We start from the raw sequence: 8744 nt of genomic DNA on the forward strand, positions 1-8744 counted from the left end.
TTGGTGGGATATTAGAATCTACGTAGTCAGAGTTGAAACAGTTCTGGGTAATGATCACGTTCAGAATGTAGTCGCAGGAGTGGCTAGTGAAGTGGAGAGGAGGTGGAGGTCCCCTGTAACCCTGGCAAGACTTAGAGAAGAGAATTAGATTGAGGTCCAGTGAATGTGGAGTGAGTGACCAAGAGAAAGATAGGTAGCAACAATGACCACAACAAAGGGTAGAGCATTTTATAACTGAAGGAAGAGTGTTTGGATATAGTGATATGGAGCGGAAGAATAAGTATGTCCCTTTTCCCAAATAGCCCTGGGATGTGTGAAGAATGGAAGAATAACCATCCTCCTTCCCAGGAGGGAGCAGGAAAGGCAGAGTCCTTCAACATAGGTCCTGCTTCAGTTAAGGCGAGAGGAGAAAGAAGCCCAGTGGGACAGACTTACATTGTAGAGAAGGGAGTTTATCAATGGATGAAGAGGGCTCCAAAGGGCCAGCAGGAAGGGTTGGGCTGTGGAGCCAGGAAAACTAAAAGGATGAGCAAAGGGGAGGATGGAGGTGATGGTAACAGCAAAAGACAGCCATGAGAGAGGCTGACATTCAGGGTGGAGGCAAGGCATGCCAGTAGTGGAGAGGTAGGTAAAACAAAATTAACTAGGGTGGAGAGTCTGTTTGGGACTCTGGCATAAGGGGTTTCTAAGCCCTGGCAGAGAGGGTGCCAGGTGGTGTCTGAGTCTAGGTGAGCGGTTCTCAACCTGTGGGTCGCCTAAGACCATCGGAAAACACATATATAATTACATATTGTTTTTGTGATTAATCACTATGCTTTAATTATGTTCAATCTGTAACAATGAAATTGGGGGTCACCACAACATGAGGAACTGTATTAAAGGGTCGCGGCATTAGGAAGGTTGAGAAACACTGGTCTAGGTGCTGCCCACCCTTATGGTCTATTCCACAATGAGAGGTTTCTTCCCAGGGCTCCAAAAGGATGCATCATGGCTCTAAGGTTGTTCTGTGCTTCAGCATGAGCCAGCCTCAGGTAAGGAGGATAGAGTTGTTAGACCTGAATCAAAAGGAAGTGAGTTATACATGATCCCAGGCTTTCTGGGGAAGTGCATCTGGGCATGGGTCCTGATAAATTAGCCAAACCTCTCTTCATGTTGGTGACATGCCTTTCTCTCTGGTGTCTCCTCAGAGGCCTTGGGTCTCAGCCATAGAGTCCTCAGGTTTAGGAGCGAGAAGGATTCAGCACCTAAACTCCTTGGCCAACCCAACTTGACCTGGTGACCATAAGATAAAGCTGCTCCCAAGAGTCTTAATCATGATTGGCAGTGAGTCTTCCCAACACTGCTTCCCATTGCTAGGGTGGGCAGGAGGCCAGTTGCTGGAAATTTACATATGAAGCTGGGAACTTGGTCAAAGAGAGAAAAACTGTAAACTCAGGTTTTGGGAAAACTGTGATATTAAATCAAGACAGGAAAAGCAGCAAGATAAATGCACTGCTGAATCAGTTGAATGGCTGATCTAATCTTTATGTAACTCAGATGTCAGTTGGAGTTACCCTGTCCCTTAATATCTGTTAGGATTAAATCAAATCCCATGGCGGGGGTGGGAGCAGGGGGAGAGTACATGCCTTCCTCAGGTTCCTGCACAGTGCCATGGACTAACAATTGTCTTAGTTCCTCCTCCTCTGATTTCCAACTTTGGCTGAGTTCTTCTCCATCCCAAAGTGGATCTAATCATAGGCTCTGTCTCTTTCTCCTTGGTCTCCTCCAAAAGCAGTACACACAGCAGGTAGAAACATGTTTTAAGAACTTCTCCTACTGAAGGGAGCTACATATCAGCACTAGGCAGCGACTGACGTAGAGTTAATAGCAAATAGTTCTGTTCTTAAAAAATACCCTTTGCACCCTAACCAGTTTGGCTCAGTGGATAGAGCATCAACCCGTGGACTGAAGGATCCCAGGTTCGATTCCGGTCAAGGGCATGTACCTTGGTTGTGGGCACATCCCCAGGAGGAGGATGTTTCTCTCTCATCGATGTTTCAAACTCTCTATCCCTCTCCCTTCCTCTCTGTAAAAAAATCAATAAAATATATATATTTAAAAAAATACCCTTTGCCATTTCTGCCACCTCTCAACTCTAGACTCCACCGCATTGCCTCTCTTTCTCCTCTTCTCTATCCCCATCTCCTTCTTCTCTTCTTCATTCTTTCCCCACTCCAAGTCCTTTTTCATTTTTTAAGGAGAGATGTTTATGGGTTTCTTTGTTAATCTCTGCCCACCCATCCCAGGGCTCATCCACCTAGCTTTTAAATATATTTCCTAAACAAGATAGTTCATTTTCTAAGACAAATTTTGGAGCAAGGTGGATAAAAGTCTTTACTTACCTATTTTTATTGCTCCTGTCTCCTAGAGTCTGTAATGAGGCTTAACCTTCAGATTCACTTTCAGTGGTTTCTGATACAATGGGCAGAGGAGGTGAGGAGTAATACTAGTAGACAGCTCTGGGCTTTCCCAGTGTCCTTCCCACCCAGTGCATGTTTCTTACATGTTCTCAACATTGTGGCTCCCTGAGCAACTTCTTTCATGGAAACTCTCATGCTTCCTTTTGGAAAATGCATCCGCGTGTTCACTCTCTTTGAGGTAACAGACTGGCCCTCCCTCAGCTCTCTCTCTCTCAATGCCTAGCAAAGATACCTGCCTCCCTTGCCTCCAGGAGGAGGACAGACACAAAGCAGTTCATTGTTTAGGACTTGACTACTCAGTGTCTCTTTTCACCTAATTAGAAGGAAGTATTTTTCCATTCACTTCATTTTCTTACTGGAATTTGCTAACTGGAGTTGCGTGGCTTTGTTTGCATGTAACAAACATTTGTTCATTAATTAACAGCCTCCAGGCCACCTTGTCCTTATCAAAACTTAATATTTAACTCAGCACTGGCTAAACCGGAAAGAGTGCTTGAAGTTGCTGGTCGGTTCTGCTATGATGGGAAAGGACCTCCAAGGTGGGGTAGCAGCTCTTTTTTTCTCTGCTGGAAGCTATTTTGAAGACTAAGACCCTCCAAGGAGTGTAACCTGAAATGTGTGGGGAATCCTTGACAGAGATCACAGAGGTCAGGGATGGCCACCACTTCGCCAGTGTCTTGTAAAGATGGACTGAGACAATTGACCCAGGATGCTAAGAGACAGAAAGTAGTCAAAAGAGTTTTAAAAATTATTTTTTCCCAACGAGTCCTTTTTATTTTTTCTCAAGAAAGCAGAGTAATTGCCAGCTATTGCCTCACTGGTTTCTCCATCCTCTGGTATCTGGTTGTAGTAGGCAGGATAGTGGCTCAAAGGTGTTTGCTCCCTCTAATTACTCCCGTGCTTATGCTATATTAATTGGCAAAAGAGATTTTGCCGATGTAATTAAGGTTACTAATTAATTGACCTTAAAATAGGGAAATTATCTGAGTGAGTCCAATGTAATTATGTGAGCTATTAAAAGCTGATGGCAGAAGAGGAAAGCAGAAAGGTTCCAAGCAGAAGGATTCGGTAGGCTGTTGCTGGATCTGAGGTAGAGGGGTTATGTGCAAGGACCAGAGAGAGGCCATTTGAAGCTAAGGGCAGCCCTCAGTCCTACAACAGCAAGGAACTGAATTCTTCCACAGAGCCTCCAGAAAGGAATTCAGCCCTGTCACCTTGACTTGGGCCTTGTGAGACCCTAAGTAGAGAACCCAGTTGACCTGCAGAAACTGTGAGGCAATAAATATGTGGTGATAACTCATTGCAGTAACAGAATATGATTACATGGGATTTCTGTCCTTTGTTCAAAAGGTGAGATTCTCCTTTCTTAAGAGGAGCTGACTAAGCAAGGGTCTTTTCGGCCAGGTAATGTGGACAAACTTGGTTGCAAGTTTGCACTTGAACATAAACTGTGTTCAGAGGTGGCCTGGCCTCTTGTTTTACAATCTAGATCTGCACAGTCTACTATGGTAGTCACTAGCTACAGATGGCTTATATTGAAATTTAAATGAATCAAAATTAAATAAAATTTAAAATTCAGTTCCTCGGTTATATTAGCTACATTTTAAGTGTTGACATGCTAAATGGCTACAGAATTGGAAGGCACAGATATAGAACATTTCCTTTATTGCAGAAACTTCTATTGGATGGTCTGGTCTAGATGGTTAACAGTGATGACATTCAATTACAACTGTTCTTTTTCTCCTTTGGGGCACTGAGAGGTAGGATTCCTCTACTCTGTAGTAGAATTATTTCAAAACAGAATGCATGTAAATTTCCCCCAACTGAAGCAAGAAATGTATGAATTTTGTGGAGACTCATGTCCCTTGTTTATTCCCTTATCACTTGCATAAATTATCGCCTGAGGATAGAAAGCCCAGGACTTGCAGTAGAACACTCTAGAAATACCAGAGAGAGTGTATCAGGCCCCACTTTTTTCCCCCCAGTGGAAAGGGTTTACCATATAGTAAATGGTCAAGAAGTCCCAGCATTTTTCAAGGGTTTCCTCTTACTGTAAGACAAATGTAGCTGCTGAGTCAGAACATTAAGTTAACTCTGAAGCAAACAAACCCAAACAGGCCACAGCTGTTGGACTTGCCTCCCTGTGTTGGTTTCTGATGCCAAAGGTGACACTAACCAGTGTGGGGCGCAGTTACGGTGTTTTGGCCAGGTTCAAGCCTCGGACTAATGAAAGGACAGGGTCCTCTCATTGCCACATGCAAGTCCCAGCTGGAGGGCAGGGCCCTCCCAGCACAATTATAGCCAACAGCTATGGTTGTAAGCTTGAACCTATGGTCCAAACACGTGCCTTTTGATAGAGTTCGGGTACATGTAGTTGAGTGAGGTTGAAACTCACGAGAATGCTGTAAACAACATGATCACGCCCCTACTTTGCCTCGTGGCATCTGCTATAAAATAAAGACACGGCTTGTGGGCACTGTCGTTGTCTCCTCATCAGGGAGGCAGTGTCCCACTGAGACCCAGCTATTATTCTCTTGTCTGTCTTTCCTTAATCCTTTCACCCCCCCCACTCGGGATCACCCTTGGTCCTGCTGGTGAGGCACAAACCAGTAGAGGAAAAAGAGGCTTGTTCTCTCAGGAGACAAGCATCTAGCGCCAGGGGTGGGCAAACCTTTTGACTCGAGGGCCACATGGGTTCTTAAACTGGACTGGAGGGCCGGAACAAAAGCATGGATGGAGTGTTTGTGTGAACTAATATAAATTCAAAGTAAACATCATTACATAAAAGGGTACGGTCTTTTTTTTTTTTTTTTAGTTTTATTCATTTCAAACGGGCCGGATCCAGCCCGCGGGCCGTAGTTTGCCCACGGCTGAGCCTCATAATCAGACTTCTGTCTCAGGCCCAACTAACACAAGCGAGAATTAAGATTTCGTGGCCAAACTTGTAACTGGTAGTTGTACATTAGGGCTTGCAGGTGATGATTTGAAGAGATATGGCACAGGCCAAGGAAAGAGCTTGGGTTTTGGGTTAGAAGACCAGAGTCTGAGTCCTATATCCATTTGTGGTGTTTCCCTGAGCTGGTTAATAACGATTTCTGAGCCTCAAATTTTTCATCTGTGAATGCAGATGGGGTTTTTGAAGAGCTGTTGTGGGGTTAAAGGGGAAAATTGCACAGCTTGTGTGGCACACAGGAGTTTCCCAGGGAACAGTAGCTAATGTTGTTACTCACGCGGAAATATCAGGAATGCCCATCCCTCTGTTATCCTGGTCAGTCTCATGTGTAATCTTGTCTCCATTCCCACTTTAATTATTGCTCCTATTGCCATACTCTCAAACCAGTCATTTCAACAATTTCACTCCCCACAAAAAAACCCCCCATATAATTCCAAATGTCCTACTCTCTCACTTCTACCCAGTATATTCTTCTGAACATCAGATTCCCCAATTCTCACATATCACTGATACCTCCAATCCATTATTGCACTGAGAAAATAGAAGCAACCAGAAAAGAACTTTCATGAGCCCCTACCACCACATCTACCCACCTCTGGCATCTGTGCACATAGACTCTGACTTGCCTCCTGTTATTATAGGTGAACTGTCTGTGCTTCTATCTAATGGCAGTCTCACCATCTCCGCACTGGATCCAGCCACTTTTCCCTACTCTGAACTTCACCTCACTTGTCCATCATCCTGTGTCATTAAATTTTCCCTTTTCACTGGATCATTTCCATTGCATCAAATATACAATAATATGCCCTGGCCGGTTTTCTCAGTGGTTAGAGCATCGGCTCATGACCTAAGGGTCGGTATTTGATTCTCTGTCAACAGCACATACCTCAGTTGCAGGCTGATCCCCGGCCTGGGTTGGGGTGGGGGTGGGGGGGCGGGGGGAGGACATGAGGGAGGCAACCAATCAATGTGTCTCTCTCACATTGATATTTTTCTCTCTCTCTCCCTCCTTACTCTCTTCCACTCTCTCTCTAAAGATCAATGGAAAAAATATCCTTAAGTGAGGATTAAATATCTACACTAATAAAAGAGAAAAATGGTAATTGGCGTACGACGATACCCTTTTCATTGGCTAATCAGGGCTATATGCAAATTAACTGCCAACTATGATTGGCAGTTAACTGCCAACAAGATGGCGGTTAATTTGCATAGGTAGGCACAATGCAGGGAGGCGAAAGGGAAAGCAGGAAGAAGCCCCCTGCCACTGACAGTGATCGGAAACCCAGGGGGGAGCTAAGAGCTGGGGGGCAGGGCAAAGGCGGCCCTGGGGCTGCCTTTGCCCTGCCCCCCAGCCATGATCGGAGAATCAGGCGTCTTTGCCGCCCTGGCCAGTGATAGCAGGAAGTAGGGGTGGAGCCAGCGATGGGAGCTGGACACGGTCGAAGCTGGCAGTCCCGGGAGCTAGGGGTCCCTTGCCTGGGCCTAAAGTGGAGCCCACGATCGCGGGGCTGCTGCAGCTGCGGGTCCCCGCTGCCCGAGCCGGACGCCTCAGCCAGAGGCGTTAGGCCTGGGCAGGGGCGGAGCCTGCAACCGCGGGGAGCTGGGGGTCCCCTGCCCAGGCCTGACACCTCTGCCGGAGGCCTCAGGCCTGGTCAAGGGGCCGATCCGGTGATTGGTGATCGGAGGGTGATGAGGGTCAACTCCTCTGGCCAAGGCATCAGGCCTGGGCAGGGGGCGGAGCCGGGGATTGGGGGGATATGATGGTCCCCCCTTGCCCAGGCCTGAAGCCTGGGTCAGAGGCGTCAGGCTTGGGCGGGGGTTGGAGCAAGCGATCAGAGGGAGATGGGGGTGTCCTGCCCAGGCATGATTCCTGGGCCAGAGGCCTCAGGCCTGGGCGGGGGCCAGAGCCAGTGATCGGGGGGAGATGGGGGTCCCCTGTCCAAGCCTGACACCTCTGGCTGAGGCATCAGGCCTGGGCAAGGGGCAGAGCCAGCAATCGGAGGGGTCTGGGGGTCCCCTGCCCAGGCCTGATGCCTGGGCCAGAGGCATCAGGCCTGGGCTGGGGGCAGAACCAGTGATGGGGGGAAATGAGGGTCCCCTGCCCAGGCCTGACACCTCTGTCAGAGGCGTCAGGCCTGGGCAAGGGGCCGATCCTGCGATTGGAGGGTGATGGGGATCAACGCCTGAGGGCTCCCAGTATGTGAGAGGGGGCAGGCTGGGCTGAGGGACACTCCCCCCCCACACACACACCCAGTGCACGAATTTCGTGCACCGGGCCCCTAGTATATATAATATTTCTCATATAAAAAAAATCCTTTCTAGGCCCCTATTCTTTTTCAACTGTTACCTTTTTTTTCTCTGCTACACTTTACAGTGACTTTCACTGGTGTTTTTTCATCTTCCTAAATTCTAAATGCTGGAGTGTCCCACCATTTAGTCCTCAAAACTCTACTCTTCTGTCTATACTGTATGGGGGTGGGCCCTCCATACAGTTCCATGACTTAAAACAGCTTCCATATGCTGCCAAATACCCTGCCTGGACCTCTCCCCTGAAGTACAGACTCATATATAACTAGAAGTCTGGTGCAGAAATTCATGCACAGGTGCCGTCCCTAGGCCTGGCCAGGGATCGAAGCATGAGCGTCTGGTGTGAAAGGGCAGGTCCTAGTTGACCTCTGGGCCCTGGGCAGCACCTGGACTTCTGGCCCCCTGCGTGTCCCCCTCCTCCTGAGTCATTGGGCCCTGACTGGCTCCCTCAGCACCTGGGAGCCAGGCGGTGGCCTTGCCCCCGCCATCACCGTCTGCAGGGTGATTGGCAGGACAATCAGGCCCCACTCGCACCACCTTGACCTGGCGCTGCCTGCTCACCTGCTCCACCATCCCGTGGTCCTACTCTTGTCGGGGCCCATCGTGGCAGGCAGCACCTCCACTGCCGCCGCTACCAGTGCTGCGTCGCCGACACCCACCATGTTCCATGCCACCCCCTGGTGATCAGGGCATGTAGCGAGCATTCAAACTCCTTGTCAAGGGGACAATTTGCATATTAGGCTTTTGTTATATAGGATTGCCTACTTGAAATCTCCACAGGATATCCAATAATAGTCATCTTAAAAATGTATGTTAAAAAAAATAAACTGTCGATTTTCAGACCCAAACCTTCCAAACTGCTCCCTCCCATAGTTGCCCATGACTCAATAAATGGAACTCCATTCTTCCATTAGCTCATGCTAAAAATATTGGTTTTACCTTAATCTCTCTTTTTCTTTTACAAACCTCATCTGCTCTATCAGAAAGCAAAGGGAGATCAAGAATCTGAAAAGCCTATTTCATCC

The sequence above is a fragment of the Myotis daubentonii genome, chromosome 14, assembly GCF_963259705.1.
Source record: "Myotis daubentonii chromosome 14, mMyoDau2.1, whole genome shotgun sequence".
Classification (NCBI taxonomy): Eukaryota; Metazoa; Chordata; class Mammalia; order Chiroptera; family Vespertilionidae; genus Myotis; species Myotis daubentonii.